The 13,179-nt window shown below is 41.8% G+C and overlaps 60 pseudogenes; all 60 read left to right on the forward strand.

Annotated features, from left to right (window-relative positions):
- Positions 1-5: 5 nt before the first annotated feature.
- Positions 6-124, forward strand: LOC142707002 (5S ribosomal RNA; annotated as a pseudogene).
- A 67-nt stretch (positions 125-191) lies between these two features.
- Positions 192-310, forward strand: LOC142707491 (5S ribosomal RNA; annotated as a pseudogene).
- Positions 311-377: 67 nt separating this feature from the next.
- LOC142706873 (5S ribosomal RNA) lies at positions 378-496 on the forward strand (annotated as a pseudogene).
- Positions 497-749: 253 nt separating this feature from the next.
- On the forward strand, positions 750-868 carry LOC142706978 (5S ribosomal RNA; annotated as a pseudogene).
- Positions 869-935: 67 nt separating this feature from the next.
- On the forward strand, positions 936-1,054 carry LOC142707492 (5S ribosomal RNA; annotated as a pseudogene).
- A 67-nt stretch (positions 1,055-1,121) lies between these two features.
- Positions 1,122-1,240, forward strand: LOC142707316 (5S ribosomal RNA; annotated as a pseudogene).
- Positions 1,241-1,307: 67 nt separating this feature from the next.
- LOC142706927 (5S ribosomal RNA) lies at positions 1,308-1,426 on the forward strand (annotated as a pseudogene).
- A 67-nt stretch (positions 1,427-1,493) lies between these two features.
- LOC142706941 (5S ribosomal RNA) lies at positions 1,494-1,612 on the forward strand (annotated as a pseudogene).
- Positions 1,613-1,679: 67 nt separating this feature from the next.
- LOC142707094 (5S ribosomal RNA) lies at positions 1,680-1,798 on the forward strand (annotated as a pseudogene).
- Positions 1,799-1,865: 67 nt separating this feature from the next.
- LOC142707016 (5S ribosomal RNA) lies at positions 1,866-1,984 on the forward strand (annotated as a pseudogene).
- Positions 1,985-2,051: 67 nt separating this feature from the next.
- On the forward strand, positions 2,052-2,170 carry LOC142706828 (5S ribosomal RNA; annotated as a pseudogene).
- A 253-nt stretch (positions 2,171-2,423) lies between these two features.
- LOC142706802 (5S ribosomal RNA) lies at positions 2,424-2,542 on the forward strand (annotated as a pseudogene).
- A 67-nt stretch (positions 2,543-2,609) lies between these two features.
- Positions 2,610-2,728, forward strand: LOC142707355 (5S ribosomal RNA; annotated as a pseudogene).
- Positions 2,729-2,795: 67 nt separating this feature from the next.
- LOC142706979 (5S ribosomal RNA) lies at positions 2,796-2,914 on the forward strand (annotated as a pseudogene).
- A 67-nt stretch (positions 2,915-2,981) lies between these two features.
- On the forward strand, positions 2,982-3,100 carry LOC142707396 (5S ribosomal RNA; annotated as a pseudogene).
- A 67-nt stretch (positions 3,101-3,167) lies between these two features.
- Positions 3,168-3,286, forward strand: LOC142706881 (5S ribosomal RNA; annotated as a pseudogene).
- A 67-nt stretch (positions 3,287-3,353) lies between these two features.
- On the forward strand, positions 3,354-3,472 carry LOC142707414 (5S ribosomal RNA; annotated as a pseudogene).
- Positions 3,473-3,539: 67 nt separating this feature from the next.
- LOC142706980 (5S ribosomal RNA) lies at positions 3,540-3,658 on the forward strand (annotated as a pseudogene).
- Positions 3,659-3,725: 67 nt separating this feature from the next.
- LOC142707084 (5S ribosomal RNA) lies at positions 3,726-3,844 on the forward strand (annotated as a pseudogene).
- Positions 3,845-3,911: 67 nt separating this feature from the next.
- Positions 3,912-4,030, forward strand: LOC142707033 (5S ribosomal RNA; annotated as a pseudogene).
- Positions 4,031-4,097: 67 nt separating this feature from the next.
- On the forward strand, positions 4,098-4,216 carry LOC142706917 (5S ribosomal RNA; annotated as a pseudogene).
- Positions 4,217-4,283: 67 nt separating this feature from the next.
- On the forward strand, positions 4,284-4,402 carry LOC142707229 (5S ribosomal RNA; annotated as a pseudogene).
- Positions 4,403-4,469: 67 nt separating this feature from the next.
- Positions 4,470-4,588, forward strand: LOC142706823 (5S ribosomal RNA; annotated as a pseudogene).
- Positions 4,589-4,655: 67 nt separating this feature from the next.
- On the forward strand, positions 4,656-4,774 carry LOC142707214 (5S ribosomal RNA; annotated as a pseudogene).
- A 439-nt stretch (positions 4,775-5,213) lies between these two features.
- On the forward strand, positions 5,214-5,332 carry LOC142706950 (5S ribosomal RNA; annotated as a pseudogene).
- Positions 5,333-5,399: 67 nt separating this feature from the next.
- On the forward strand, positions 5,400-5,518 carry LOC142707230 (5S ribosomal RNA; annotated as a pseudogene).
- Positions 5,519-5,585: 67 nt separating this feature from the next.
- On the forward strand, positions 5,586-5,704 carry LOC142707302 (5S ribosomal RNA; annotated as a pseudogene).
- A 67-nt stretch (positions 5,705-5,771) lies between these two features.
- On the forward strand, positions 5,772-5,890 carry LOC142707188 (5S ribosomal RNA; annotated as a pseudogene).
- A 253-nt stretch (positions 5,891-6,143) lies between these two features.
- On the forward strand, positions 6,144-6,262 carry LOC142706982 (5S ribosomal RNA; annotated as a pseudogene).
- A 67-nt stretch (positions 6,263-6,329) lies between these two features.
- Positions 6,330-6,448, forward strand: LOC142707191 (5S ribosomal RNA; annotated as a pseudogene).
- A 67-nt stretch (positions 6,449-6,515) lies between these two features.
- Positions 6,516-6,634, forward strand: LOC142706795 (5S ribosomal RNA; annotated as a pseudogene).
- Positions 6,635-6,701: 67 nt separating this feature from the next.
- Positions 6,702-6,820, forward strand: LOC142706904 (5S ribosomal RNA; annotated as a pseudogene).
- A 253-nt stretch (positions 6,821-7,073) lies between these two features.
- On the forward strand, positions 7,074-7,192 carry LOC142706918 (5S ribosomal RNA; annotated as a pseudogene).
- A 67-nt stretch (positions 7,193-7,259) lies between these two features.
- LOC142707356 (5S ribosomal RNA) lies at positions 7,260-7,378 on the forward strand (annotated as a pseudogene).
- Positions 7,379-7,445: 67 nt separating this feature from the next.
- Positions 7,446-7,564, forward strand: LOC142706981 (5S ribosomal RNA; annotated as a pseudogene).
- A 67-nt stretch (positions 7,565-7,631) lies between these two features.
- Positions 7,632-7,750, forward strand: LOC142707483 (5S ribosomal RNA; annotated as a pseudogene).
- A 67-nt stretch (positions 7,751-7,817) lies between these two features.
- LOC142707347 (5S ribosomal RNA) lies at positions 7,818-7,936 on the forward strand (annotated as a pseudogene).
- Positions 7,937-8,003: 67 nt separating this feature from the next.
- Positions 8,004-8,122, forward strand: LOC142706983 (5S ribosomal RNA; annotated as a pseudogene).
- A 67-nt stretch (positions 8,123-8,189) lies between these two features.
- LOC142706793 (5S ribosomal RNA) lies at positions 8,190-8,308 on the forward strand (annotated as a pseudogene).
- A 67-nt stretch (positions 8,309-8,375) lies between these two features.
- On the forward strand, positions 8,376-8,494 carry LOC142706984 (5S ribosomal RNA; annotated as a pseudogene).
- A 67-nt stretch (positions 8,495-8,561) lies between these two features.
- On the forward strand, positions 8,562-8,680 carry LOC142707415 (5S ribosomal RNA; annotated as a pseudogene).
- Positions 8,681-8,747: 67 nt separating this feature from the next.
- Positions 8,748-8,866, forward strand: LOC142707387 (5S ribosomal RNA; annotated as a pseudogene).
- Positions 8,867-8,933: 67 nt separating this feature from the next.
- On the forward strand, positions 8,934-9,052 carry LOC142707085 (5S ribosomal RNA; annotated as a pseudogene).
- A 67-nt stretch (positions 9,053-9,119) lies between these two features.
- On the forward strand, positions 9,120-9,238 carry LOC142706985 (5S ribosomal RNA; annotated as a pseudogene).
- A 67-nt stretch (positions 9,239-9,305) lies between these two features.
- On the forward strand, positions 9,306-9,424 carry LOC142706774 (5S ribosomal RNA; annotated as a pseudogene).
- Positions 9,425-9,491: 67 nt separating this feature from the next.
- On the forward strand, positions 9,492-9,610 carry LOC142707362 (5S ribosomal RNA; annotated as a pseudogene).
- Positions 9,611-9,677: 67 nt separating this feature from the next.
- On the forward strand, positions 9,678-9,796 carry LOC142707416 (5S ribosomal RNA; annotated as a pseudogene).
- Positions 9,797-9,863: 67 nt separating this feature from the next.
- On the forward strand, positions 9,864-9,982 carry LOC142707028 (5S ribosomal RNA; annotated as a pseudogene).
- Positions 9,983-10,049: 67 nt separating this feature from the next.
- On the forward strand, positions 10,050-10,168 carry LOC142707213 (5S ribosomal RNA; annotated as a pseudogene).
- Positions 10,169-10,235: 67 nt separating this feature from the next.
- Positions 10,236-10,354, forward strand: LOC142707103 (5S ribosomal RNA; annotated as a pseudogene).
- Positions 10,355-10,607: 253 nt separating this feature from the next.
- On the forward strand, positions 10,608-10,726 carry LOC142707373 (5S ribosomal RNA; annotated as a pseudogene).
- A 67-nt stretch (positions 10,727-10,793) lies between these two features.
- Positions 10,794-10,912, forward strand: LOC142707029 (5S ribosomal RNA; annotated as a pseudogene).
- A 67-nt stretch (positions 10,913-10,979) lies between these two features.
- LOC142707013 (5S ribosomal RNA) lies at positions 10,980-11,098 on the forward strand (annotated as a pseudogene).
- Positions 11,099-11,165: 67 nt separating this feature from the next.
- LOC142706794 (5S ribosomal RNA) lies at positions 11,166-11,284 on the forward strand (annotated as a pseudogene).
- A 67-nt stretch (positions 11,285-11,351) lies between these two features.
- On the forward strand, positions 11,352-11,470 carry LOC142706986 (5S ribosomal RNA; annotated as a pseudogene).
- Positions 11,471-11,537: 67 nt separating this feature from the next.
- On the forward strand, positions 11,538-11,656 carry LOC142707113 (5S ribosomal RNA; annotated as a pseudogene).
- A 439-nt stretch (positions 11,657-12,095) lies between these two features.
- LOC142706896 (5S ribosomal RNA) lies at positions 12,096-12,214 on the forward strand (annotated as a pseudogene).
- A 67-nt stretch (positions 12,215-12,281) lies between these two features.
- On the forward strand, positions 12,282-12,400 carry LOC142706953 (5S ribosomal RNA; annotated as a pseudogene).
- A 254-nt stretch (positions 12,401-12,654) lies between these two features.
- LOC142707232 (5S ribosomal RNA) lies at positions 12,655-12,773 on the forward strand (annotated as a pseudogene).
- Positions 12,774-12,840: 67 nt separating this feature from the next.
- LOC142707019 (5S ribosomal RNA) lies at positions 12,841-12,959 on the forward strand (annotated as a pseudogene).
- The last annotated feature ends 220 nt before the right edge of the window (positions 12,960-13,179 follow it).

Here is a 13,179-nt window from a genome sequence, read left to right on the forward strand (position 1 = left end):
TTAACGTCAATAGCCATTCTAAGCTGAATGTGCCTGCTCTCGTCAGATCGCAGAAGTTACACAGCTTAAGGCCTCGCTAGTACCAGTGTGGGAGACTGTCTGGGAATCCGTGGTGCGGTTGACTTTTTATTATGTCGTTTAGATTTTGTTTCACAATAGATTAAATAGGACTATGGATTAAAGCATTTAACGTCAATGGCCATTCTAAGCTGAATGTGCCTGCTCTAGTCAGAACGCAGAAGTTACACAGCTTAAGGCCTCGCTAGTACCAGTGTGGGAGACTGTCTGGGAATCCGTGGTGCGGTTGAATTTTTATTATGTCGTTTAGATTTTGTTTCACAATCGATTAAAAAGTACTATGGATTAAAGAATTTAATGTCAATGGCCATTCTAAGCTGAATGTCCCTGCTCTCGTCAGATCACAGAAGTTACACAGCTTAAGGCCTCGCTAGTACCAGTGTGGCAGACTGTCTGGGAATCCGTGGTGCAGTTGACTTTTTATTATTTTGTTTAGATTTTGTTTCACAATAGATTAAATAGGACTATGGATTAAGGCTTTTAATGTCAATGGCCATTCTAAGCTGAATGTGCCTGCTCTCGTCAGATCGCAGAAGTTACACAGCTTAACGCCTCGCTAGTACCAGTGTGGGAGACTGTCTGGGAATCCGTGGTGCGGTTCAATTTTTATTATGTCGTTTAGATTTTGTTTCACAATAGATTAAATAGGACTATGGATTAAAGCATTTAACGTCAATGGCCATTCTAAGCTGAATGTGCCTGCTCTCGTCAGATCGCAGAAGTTACACAGCTTAAGGCCTCGCTAGTACCAGTGTGGGAGACTGTCTGGGAATCCGTGGTGCGGTTGACTTTTTATTATGTCGTTTAGATTTTGTTTCACAATAGATTAAATAGGACTATGGATTAAAGCATTTAACGTCAATGGCCATTCTAAGCTGAATGTGCCTGCTCTAGTCAGAACGCAGAAGTTACACAGCTTAAGGCCTCGCTAGTACCAGTGTGGGAGACTGTCTGGGAATCCGTGGTGCGGTTGAATTTTTATTATGTCGATTAGATTTTGTTTCACAATCGATTAAAAAGGACTATGGATTAAAGTATTTAATGTCAATGGCCATTCTAAGCTGAATGTCTCTGCTCTCGTCAGATCGCAGAAGTTACACAGCTTAAGGCCTCGCTAGTACCAGTGTGGGAGACTGTCTGGGAATCCGTGGTGCAGTTGACTTTTTATTATGTTGTTTAAATTTTGTTTCACAATAGATTAAATAGGACTATGGATTAAGGCTTTTAATGTCAATGGCCATTCTAAGCTGAATGTGCCTGCTCTCGTCAGATCGCAGAAGTTACACAGCTTAACGCCTCGCTAGTACCAGTGTGGGAGACTGTCTGGGAATCCGCGGTGCGGTTGAATTTTTATTATGTTGTTTAGATTTTGTTTCACAATCGATTAAAAAGGACTATGGATTAAAGCATTTAATGTCAATGGCCATTCTAAGCTGAATGTGCCTGCTCTAGTCAGAACGCAGAAGTTACACAGCTTAAGGCCTCGCTGGTACCAGTTTGGGAGACTGTCTGGGAATCCGTGGTGCGGTTGAATTTTTATTATGTCGATTAGATTTTGTTTCACAATCGATTAAAAAGGACTATGGATTAAAGTATTTAATGTCAATGGCCATTCTAAGCTGAATGTCCCTGCTCTCGTCAGATCGCAGAAGTTACACAGCTTAAGGCCTCGCTAGTACCAGTGTGGGAGACTGTCTGGGAATCCGTGGTGCAGTTGACTTTTTATTATGTTGTTTAAATTTTGTTTCACAATCGATTAAATAGGACTATGGATTAAGGCTTTTAATGTCAATGGCCATTCTAAGCTGAATGTGCCTGCTCTCGTCAGATCGCAGAAGTTACACAGCTTAAGGCCTCGCTAGTACCATTGTGGGAGACTGTCTGGGAATCCGTGGTGCGGTTGACTTTTTATTATGTCGTTTAGATTTTGTTTCACAATCGATTAAAAAGGACTATGGATTAAAGCATTTAATGTCAATGGCCATTCTAAGCTGAATGTCCCTGCTCTCGTCAGATCGCAGAAGTTACACAGCTTAAGGCCTCGCTAGTACCAGTGTGGGAGACTGTCTGGGAATCCGTGGTGCTGTTGACTTTTTATTATGTCGTTTAGATTTTGTTTCACAATCGATTAAAAAGGACTATGGATTAAAGCATTTAACGTCAATGGCCATTCTAAGCTGAATGTGCCTTCTCTCGTCAGAACGCAGAAGTTACATAGCTTAAGTCCTCGCTAGTACCAGTGTGGGAGACTGTCTGGTAATCCGTTGTGCGGTTGACTTTTTAATATGTTGTTTAGATTTTGTTTCACAATAGATTAAATAGGACTATGGATTAAGGCTTTTAATGTCAATGGCCATTCTAAGCTGAATGTGCCTGCTCTCGTCAGATCGCAGAAGTTACACAGCTTAAGGCCTCGCTAGTACCAGTGTCGGAGACTGTCTGGGAATCCGTGGTGCGGTTGAGTTTTTATTATGTCGTTTAGATTTTGTTTCACAATCGATTAAAAAGGACTATGGATTAAAGCCTTTAATCTCAATGGCCATTCTAAGCTGAATGTGCCTGCTCTCGTCAGAACGCAGAAGTTACATAGCTTAAGGCCTCGCTAGTACCAGTGTGGGAGACTGTCTGGGAATCCGTGGTGCGGTTGACTTTTTATTATGTTGTTTAGATTTTGTTTCACAATAGATTAAATAGGACTATGGATTAAGGCTCTTAATGTCAATGGCCATTCTAAGCTGAATGTGCCTGCTCTCGTCAGATCGCAGAAGTTACACAGCTTAAGGCCTCGCTAGTACCAGTGTGGGAGACTGTCTGGGAATCCGTGGTGCGGTTGACTTTTTATTATGTCGTTTAGATTTTGTTTCACAATCGATTAAAAAGGACTATGGATTAAAGCATTTAATGTCAATGGCCATTCTAAGCTGAATGTGCATGCTCTCGTTAGATCGCAGAAGTTAAACAGCTTAATGCCTCGCTAGTACCAGTGTGGGAGACTGTCTGGGAATCCGTGGTGCGGTTGACTTTTTATTATTTCGTTTAGATTTTGTTTCACAATAGATTAAATAGGACTATGGATTAAAACATTTAACGTCAATGGCCATTCTAAGCTGAATGTGCCTGCTCTCGTCAGATCGCAGAAGTTACACAGCTTAAGGCCTCGCTTGTACCAGTGTGGGAGACTGTCTAGGAATCCGCGGTGCGGTTGAATTTTTATTATGTCGTTTAGATTTTGTTTCACAATCGATTAAAAAGGACTATGGATTAAAGCATTTAATGTCAATGGCCATTCTAAGCTGAATGTCCCTGCTCTCGTCAGATCGCAGAAGTTACATAGCTTAAGGCCTCGCTAGTACCAGTGTGGGAGACTGTCTGGGAATCCGTGGTGCGGTTGATTTTTTATTATGTTGTTTAGATTTTGTTTCACAATAGATTAAATAGGACTATGGATTAAGGCTTTTAATGTCAATGGCCATTCTAAGCTGAATGTGCCTGCTCTCGTCAGATCGCAGAAGTTACACAGCTTAAGGCCTCGCTAGTACCAGTGTGGGAGACTGTCTGGGAATCCGTGGTGCGGTTGACTTTTTATTATGTCGTTTAGATTTTGTTTCACAATCGATTAAAAAGGACTATGGATTAAAGCATTTAATGTCAATGGCCATTCTAAGCTGAATGTCCCTGCTCTCGTCAGATCGCAGAAGTTACACAGCTTAAGGCCTCGCTAGTACCAGTGTGGGAGACTGTCTGGGAATCCGTGGTGCGGTTGACTTTTTATTATGTCGTTTAGATTTTGTTTCACAATCGATTAAAAAGGACTATGGATTAAAGCATTTAATGTCAATGGCCATTCTAAGCTGAATGTGCCTGCTCTCGTTAGATCGCAGAAGTTACACAGCTTAAGGCCTCGCTAGTACCAGTGTGGGAGACTGTCTGGGAATCCGTGGTGCGGTTGACTTTTTATTATGTCGTTTAGATTTTGTTTCACAATCGATTAAAAAGGACTATGGATTAAAGCATTTCATGTCAATGGCCATTCTAAGCTGAATGTGCCTGCTCTCGTCAGATCGCAGAAGTTACACAGCTTAAGGCCTCGCTAGTACCAGTGTGAGAGACTGTCTTGGAATCCGTGGTGCGGTTGCCTTTTTATTATGTCGTTTAGATTTTGTTTCACAATCGATTAAAAAGGACTATGGATTAAAGCATTTCATGTCAATGGCCATTCTAAGCTGAATGTGCCTGCTCTCGTCAGATCGCAGAAGTTACACAGCTTAAGGCCTCGCTAGTACCAGTGTGGGAGACTGTCTGGGAATCCGTGGTGCGGTTGAATTTTTATTATGTCGTTTAGAGTTTGTTTCACAATCGATTAAAAAGGACTATGGATTAAAGCATTTAATGTCAATGGCCATTCTAAACTGAATGTCCCTGCTCTCGTCAGATTGCAGAAGTTACACAGCTTAAGGCCTCGCTAGTACCAGTGTGGGAGACTGTCTGGGAATCCGTGGTGCGGTTGACTTTTTATTATGTTGTTTAGATTTTGTTTCACAATAGATTAAATAGGACTATGGATTAAGGCTTTTACTGTCAATGGCCATTCTAAGCTGAATGTGCCTGCTCTCGTCAGATCGCAGAAGTTACACAGCTTATGGCCTCGCTAGTACCAGTGTGGGAGACTGTCTGGGAATCCGTGGTGCGGTTGACTTTTTATTATGTCGTTTAGATTTTGTTTCACAATCGATTAAAAAGGACTATGGATTAAAGCATTTAATGTTAATGGCCATTCTAAGCTGAATGTGCCTGCTCTCGTTAGATCGCAGAAGTTACACAGCTTAACGCCTCCTTAGTACCAGTGTGGGAGACTGTCTGGGAATCCGTGGTGCGGTTGACTTTTTATTATGTCGTTTAGATTTTGTTTCACAATAGATTAAATAGGACTATGGATTAAATCATTTAACGTCAATGGCCATTCTAAGCTGAATGTGCCTGCTCTCGTCAGATCGCAGAAGTTACCCAGCTTAAGGCCTCGCTAGTACCAGTGTGGGAGACTGTCTCGGAATCCATTGTGCGGTTGAATTTTTATTATGTCGTTTAGATTTTGTTTCGCAATCGATTAAAAAGGACTATGGATTAAAGCATTTAATGTCAATGGCCATTCTAAGCTGAATGTCCCTGCTCTCGTCAGATCGCAGAAGTTACACAGCTTAAGGCCTCGCTAGTACCAGTGTGGGAGACTGTCTGGGAATCCGTGGTGCTGTTGACTTTTTATTATGTCGTTTAGATTTTGTTTCACAATCGATTAAAAAGGACTATGGATTAAAGCATTTCATGTCAATGGCCATTCTAAGCTGAATGTGCCTGCTCTCGTCAGATCGCAGAAGTTACACAGCTTAAGGCCTCGCTAGTACCAGTGTGGGAGACTGTCTGGGAATCCGTGGTGCGGTTGAATTTTTATTATGTCGTTTAGAGTTTGTTTCACAATCGATTAAAAAGCACTATGGATTAAAGCATTTAATGTCAATGGCCATTCTAAACTGAATGTCCCTGCTCTCGTCAGATCGCAGAAGTTACACAGCTTAAGGCCTCGCTAGTACCAGTGTGGGAGACTGTCTGGGAATCCGTGGTGCGGTTGACTTTTTATTATGTTGTTTAGATTTTGTTTCACAATAGATTAAATAGGACTATGGATTAAGGCTTTTACTGTCAATGGCCATTCTAAGCTGAATGTGCCTGCTCTCGTCAGATCGCAGAAATTACACAGCTTATGGCCTCGCTAGTACCAGTGTGGGAGACTGTCTGGGAATCCGTGGTGCGGTTGACTTTTTATTATGTCGTTTAGATTTTGTTTCACAATCGATTAAAAAGGACTATGGATTAAAGCATTTAATGTTAATGGCCATTCTAAGCTGAATGTGCCTGCTCTCGTCAGATCGCAGAAGTTACCCAGCTTAAGGCCTCGCTAGTACCAGTGTGGGAGACTGTCTCGGAATCCATTGTGCGGTTGAATTTTTATTATGTCGTTTAGATTTTGTTTCGCAATCGATTAAAAAGGACTATGGATTAAAGCATTTAATGTCAATGGCCATTCTAAGCTGAATGTCCCTGCTCTCGTCAGATCGCAGAAGTTACACAGCTTAAGGCCTCGCTAGTACCAGTGTGGGAGACTGTCTGGGAATCCGTGGTGCTGTTGACTTTTTATTATGTCGTTTAGATTTTGTTTCACAATCGATTAAAAAGGACTATGGATTAAAGCATTTAATGTCAATGGCCATTCTAAGCTGAATGTGCCTGCTCTCATCAGATCGCAGAAGTTACACAGCTTAAGGCCTCGCTAGTACCAGTGTGGGAGACTGTCTGGGAATCCGTGGTGCGGTTGACTTTTTATTATGTTGTTTAGATTTTGTTTCACAATAGATTAAATAGGACTATGGATTAAGGCTTTTAATGTCAATGGCCATTCTAAGCTGAATGTGCCTGCTCTCGTCAGATCGCAGAAGTTACACAGCTTAAGGCCTCGCTAGTACCAGTGTGGGAGACTGTCTGTGAATCCATGGTGCGGTTGACTTTTTATTATGTCGTTTAGATTTTGTTTCACAATCGATTAAAAAGGACTATGGATTAAAGCATTTAATGTCAATGGCCATTCTAAGCTGAATGTGCCTGCTCTCGTCAGATCGCAGAAGTTACACAGCTTAATGCCTCGCTAGTACTAGTGTGGGAGACTGTCTGGGAATCCGTGGTGTGGTTTACTTTTTATTATGTCGTTTAGATTTTGTTTCACAATCGATTAAAAAGGACTATGGATTAAAGCATTTAATGTCAATGGCCATTCTAAGCTGAATGTGCCTGCTCTCGTCAGATCGCAGAAGTTACCCAGCTTAAGGCCTCGCTAGTACCAGTGTGGGAGACTGTCTCGGAATCCGTTGTGCGGTTGAATTTTTATTATGTCGTTTAGATTTTGTTTCACAATCGATTAAAAAGGACTATGGATTAAAGCATTTAATGTCAATGGCCATTCTAAGCTGAATGTCCCTGCTCTCGTCAGATCGCAGAAGTTACATAGCTTAAGGCCTCGCTAGTACCAGTGTGGGACACTGTCTGGGAATCCGTGGTGCGGTTGAGTTTTTATTATGTCGTTTAGATTTTGTTTCACAATCGATTAAAAAGGACTATGGATTAAAGCCTTTAATCTCAATGGCCATTCTAAGCTGAATGTGCCTGCTCTCGTCAGAACGCAGAAGTTACATAGCTTAAGGCCTCGCTAGTACCAGTGTGGGAGACTGTCTGGGAATCCGTGGTGCGGTTGACTTTTTATTATGTTGTTTAGATTTTGTTTCACAATAGATTAAATAGGACTATGGATTAAGGCTTTTAATGTCAATGGCCATTCTAAGCTGAATGTGCCTGCTCTCGTCAGATCGCAGAAGTTACACAGCTTAAGGCCTCGCTAGTACCAGTGTGGGAGACTGTCTGGGAATCCGTGGTGCGGTTGACTTTTTATTATGTCGTTTAGATTGTGTTTCACAATCGATTAAAAAGGACTATGGATTAAAGCATTTAATGACAATGGCCATTCTAAGCTGAATGTCCCTGCTCTCGTCAGATCGCAGAAGTTACACAGCTTAAGGCCTCGCTAGTATCAGTGTGGGAGACTGTCTGGGAATCCGTGGTGCGGTTGACTTTTTATTATGTTGTTTAGATTTTGTTTCACAGTAGATTAAATAGGACTATGGATTAAGGCTTTTAATGTCAATGGCCATTCTAAGCTGAATGTGCCTGCTCTCGTCAGATCGCAGAAGTTACACAGCTTAAGGCCTCGCTAGTACCAGTGTGGGAGACTGTCTGGGAATCTGTGGTGCGGTTGAATTTTTATTATGTCGTTTAGATTTTGTTTCACAATCGATTAAAAAGGACTATGGATTAAAGCATTTAACGTCAATGGCCATTCTAAGCTGAATGTGCCTGCTCTCGTCAGATCGCAGAAGTTACACAGCTTAAGGCCTCGCTAGTACCAGTGTGGGAGACTGTCTGGGAATCCGTGGTGCGGTTGACTTTTTATTATGTCGTTTAGATTTTGTTTCACAATCGATTAAAAAGGACTATGGATTAAAGCATTTCATGTCAATGGCCATTCTAAGCTGAATGTGCCTGCTCTCGTCAGATCGCAGAAGTTACACAGCTTAAGGCCTCGCTAGTACCAGTGTGAGAGACTGTCTGGGAATCCGTGGTGCGGTTGCCTTTTTATTATGTCGTTTAGATTTTGTTTCACAATCGATTAAAAAGGACTATGGATTAAAGCATTTCATGTCAATGGCCATTCTAAGCTGAATGTGCCTGCTCTCGTCAGATCGCAGAAGTTACACAGCTTAAGGCCTCGCTAGTACCAGTGTGGGAGACTGTCTGGGAATCCGTGGTGCGGTTGACTTTTTATTATTTCGTTTAGATTTTGTTTCACAATAGATTAAATAGGACTATGGATTAAAACATTTGACGTCAATGGCCATTCTAAGCTGAATGTGCCTGCTCTCGTCAGATCGCAGAAGTTACACAGCTTAAGGCCTCGCTAGTACCAGTGTGGGAGACTGTCTAGGAATCCGTGGTGCGGTTGAATTTTTATTATGTCGTTTAGATTTAGTTTCACATTCGATTAAAAAGGACTATGGATTAAAGCATTTAATGTCAATGGCCATTCTAAGCTGAATGTCCCTGCTCTCGTCAGATCGCAGAAGTTACACAGCTTAAGGCCTCGCTAGTACCAGTGTGGGAGACTGTCTGGGAATCCGTAGTGCGGTTGACTTTTTATTATGTCGTTTAGATTTTGTTTCACAATCGATTAAAAAGGACTATGGATTAAAGCCTTTAATGTCAATGGCCATTCTAAGCTGAATGTCCCTGCTCTCGTCAGATCGCAGAAGTTACACAGCTTAAGGCCTCGCTAGTACCAGTGTGGGAGACTGTCTGGGAATCCGTGGTGCGGTTGACTTTTTATTATGTTGTTTAGATTTTGTTTCACAGTAGATTAAATAGGACTATGGATTAAGGCTTTTAATGTCAATGGCCATTCTAAGCTGAATGTGCCTGCTCTCGTCAGATCGCAGAAGTTACACAGCTTAAGGCCTCGCTAGTACCAGTGTGGGAGACTGTCTGGGAATCCGTGGTGCGGTTGACTTTTTATTATGTCGTTTAGATTTTGTTTCACAATCGATTAAAAAGGACTATGGATTAAAGCATTTAATGTCAATGGCCATTCTAAGCTGAATGTGCCTGCTCTCGTTAGATCGCAGAAGTTACACAGCTTAACGCCTCGCTAGTACCAGTGTGGGAGACTGTCTGGGAATCCGTGGTGCGGTTGACTTTTTATTATGTCGTTTAGATTTTGTTTCACAATCGATTAAAAAGGACTATGGATTAAAGCATTTCATGTCAATGGCCATTCTAAGCTGAATGTGCCTGCTCTCGTCAGATCGCAGAAGTTACACAGCTTAAGGCCTCGCTAGTACCAGTGTGAGAGACTGTCTGGGAAACCGTGGTGCGGTTGACTTTTTATTATGTCGTTTAGATTTTGTTTCACAATAGATTAAATAGGACTATGGATTAAATAATTTAACGTCAATGGCCATTCTAAGCTGAATGTGCCTGCTCTCGTCAGATCGCAGAAGTTACACAGCTTAAGGCCTCGCTAGTACCAGTGTGGGAGACTGTCTAGGAATCCGTGGTGCGGTTGAATTTTTATTATGTCGTTTAGATTTTGTTTCACAATCGATTAAAAAGGACTATGGATTAAAGCATTTAATGTCAATGGCCATTCTAAGCTGAATGTCCCTGCTCTCGTCAGATCGCAGAAATTACACAGCTTAAGGCCTCGCTAGTACCAGTGTGGGAGACTGTCTGGGAATCCGTGGTGCGGTTGACTTTTTATTATGTCGTTTAGATTTTGTTTCACAATCGATTAAAAAGGACTATGGATTAAAGCCTTTAATGTCAATGGCCATTCTAAGCTGAATGTCCCTGCTCTCGTCAGATCGCAGAAGTTACACAGCTTAAGGCCTCGCTAGTACCAGTGTGGGAGACTGTCTGGGAATCCGTGGTGCGGTTGTCTTTTTATTATGTTGTTTAGATTTTGTTTCACAGTAGATTAAATAGGACTATGGATTAAGGCTTTTAATGTCAATGGCCATTCTAAGCTGAATGTGCCTGCTCTCGTCAGATCGCAGAAGTTACACAGCTTAAGGCCTCGCTAGTACCAGTGTGGGAGACTGTCTGGGAATCCGTGGTGCGGTAGACTTTTTATTATGTCGTTTAGATTTTGTTTCACAATCGATTAAAAAGGACTATGGATTAAAGCATTTAATGTCAATGGCCATTCTAAGCTGAATGTGCCTGCTCTCGTTAGATCGCAGAAGTTACACAGCTTAACGCCTCGCTAGTACCAGTGTGGGAGACTGTCTGGGAATCCGTGGTGCGGTTCACTTTTTATTATGTCGTTTAGATTTTGTTTCACAATAGATTAAATAGGACTATGGATTAAAGCATTTAACGTCAATGGCCATTCTAAGCTGAATATGCCTGCTCTCGTCAGATCGCAGAAGTTACACAGCTTAAGGCCTCGCTAGTACCAGTGTGGGAGACTGTCTGGGAATCTGTGGTGCGGTTGAATTTTTATTATGTCGTTTAGATTTTGTTTCACAATCGATTAAAAAGGACTATGGATTAAAGCATTTAATGTCAATGGCCATTCTAAGCTGAATGTGCCTGCTCTCGTCAGATCGCAGAAGTTACACAGCTTAAGGCCTCGCTAGTACCAGTTTGGGAGACTGTCTGGGAATCCGTGGTGCGGTTGACTTTTTATTATGTCGTTTAGATTTTGTTTCACAATAGATTAAATAGGACTATGGATTAAAGCATTTAACGTCAATGGCCATTCTAAGCTGAATGTGCCTGCTCTCGTCAGATCGCAGAAGTTACACAGCTTAAGGCCTCGCTAGTACCAGTGTGGGAGACTGTGTGGGAATCCGTGGTGCGGTTGACTTTTTATTATGTCGTTTAGATTTTGTTTCACAATCGATTAAAAAGGACTATGGATTAAAGCATTTCATGTCAATGGCCATTCTAAGCTGAATGTGCCTGCTCTCGTCAGATCGCAGAAGTTACACAGCTTAAGGCCTCGCTAGTACCAGTGTGAGAGACTGTCTGGGAATCCGTGGTGCGGTTGCCTTTTTATTATGTCGTTTAGATTTTGTTTCACAATCGATTAAAAAGGACTATGGATTAAAGCATTTCATGTCAATGGCCATTCTAAGCTGAATGTGCCTGCTCTCGTCAGATCGCAGAAGTTACACAGCTTAAGGCCTCGCTAGTACCAGTGTGGGAGACTGTCTGGGAATCCGTGGTGCGGTTGACTTTTTATTATGTCGTTTAGATTTTGTTTCACAATAGATTAAATAGGACTATGGATTAAAACATTTAACGTCAATGGCCATTCTAAGCTGAATGTACCTGCTCTCGTCAGATCGCAGAAATTACACAGCTTAAGGCCTCGCTAGTACCAGTGTGGGAGACTGTCTGGGAATCCGTGGTGCGGTTGAGTTTTTATTATGTCGTTTAGATTTTGTTTCACAATCGATTAAAAAGGACTATGGATTAAAGCCTTTAATGTCAATGGCCATTCTAAGCTGAATGTCCCTGCTCTCGTCATATCGCAGAAGTTACACAGGTTAAGGCCTCGCTGGTACCAGTGTGGGAGACTGTCTGGGAATCCGTGGTGCGGTTGACTTTTTATTATGTTGTTTAGATTTTGTTTCACAATAGATTAAATAGGACTATGGATTAAGGCTTTTAATGTCAATGGCAATTCTAAGCTGAATGTGCCTACTCTCGTCAGATCGCAGAAGTTACACAGCTTAAGGCCTCGCTAGTACCAGTGTGGGAGACTGTCTGGGAATCCGTGGTGGGGTTGACTTTTTATTATGTCGTTTAGATTTTGTTTCACAATAGATTAAATAGGACTATGGATTAAAGCATTTAACGTCAATGGCCATTCTAAGCTGAATGTGCCTGCTCTCGTCAGATCGCAGAAGTTACACAGCTTAAGGCCTCGCTAGTACCAGTGTGGGAGACTGTCTGGGAATCCGTGGAGCGGTTAAATTTTTATTATGTTGTTTAGATTTTGTTTCACAATCGATTAAAAAGGACTATGGATTAAAGCATTTAATGTCAATGGCCATTCAAAGCTGAATGTCCCTGCTCTCGTCAGATCGCAGAAGTTACACAGCTTAAAGCCTCGCTAGTACCAGTTTGGGAGACTGTCTGGGAATCCGTGGTGCGGTTGACTTTTTATTATGTTGTTTAGATTTTGTTTCACAATCGATTAAAAAGGACTATGGATTAAAGCATTTAATGTCAAAGGGCAATTCTAAGCTGAATGTCCCTGCTCTCGTCAGATCGCAGAAGTTACACAGCTTAAAGCCTCGCTAGTACCAGTGTGGGAGACTGTCTGGGAATCCGTGGTGCGGTTGTATTTTTATTATGTCGCTTAGATTTTGTTTCACAATCGATTAAAAAGGACTATGGATTAAAGCATTTAATGTCAATGGCCATTCTAAGCTGAATGTGCCTGCTCTCGTCAGATCGCAGAAGTTACACAGCTTAAGGCCTCGCTAGTACCAGTGTGGGAGACTGTCTGGGAATCCGTGGTGCGGTTGAATTTTTATTATGTCGTTTAGATTTTGTTTCACAATCGATTAAAAAGGACTATGGATTAAAGTATTTAATGTCAATGGCCATTCTAAGCTGAATGTACCTGCTCTCGTCAGATCGCAGAAATTACACAGCTTAAGGCCTCGCTAGTACCAGTGTGGGAGACTGTCTGGGAATCCGTGGTGCGGTTGACTTATTATTATGTCGTTTAGATTTTGTTTCACAATAGATTAAATAGGACTATGGATTAAAGCATTTAACGTCAATGGCCATTCTAAGCTGAATGTGCCTGCTCTCGTCAGAACGCAGAAGTTACACAGGTTAAGGCCTCGCTAGTACCAGTGTGGGAGACTGTCTGGGGATCCGTAGTGCGGTTAACTTTTAATTATGTCGTTTAGATTTTGTTTCACAATC

The sequence above is a fragment of the Rhinoderma darwinii genome, unplaced genomic scaffold, assembly GCF_050947455.1.
Source record: "Rhinoderma darwinii isolate aRhiDar2 unplaced genomic scaffold, aRhiDar2.hap1 Scaffold_3453, whole genome shotgun sequence".
Taxonomy (NCBI): domain Eukaryota; kingdom Metazoa; phylum Chordata; class Amphibia; order Anura; family Rhinodermatidae; genus Rhinoderma; species Rhinoderma darwinii.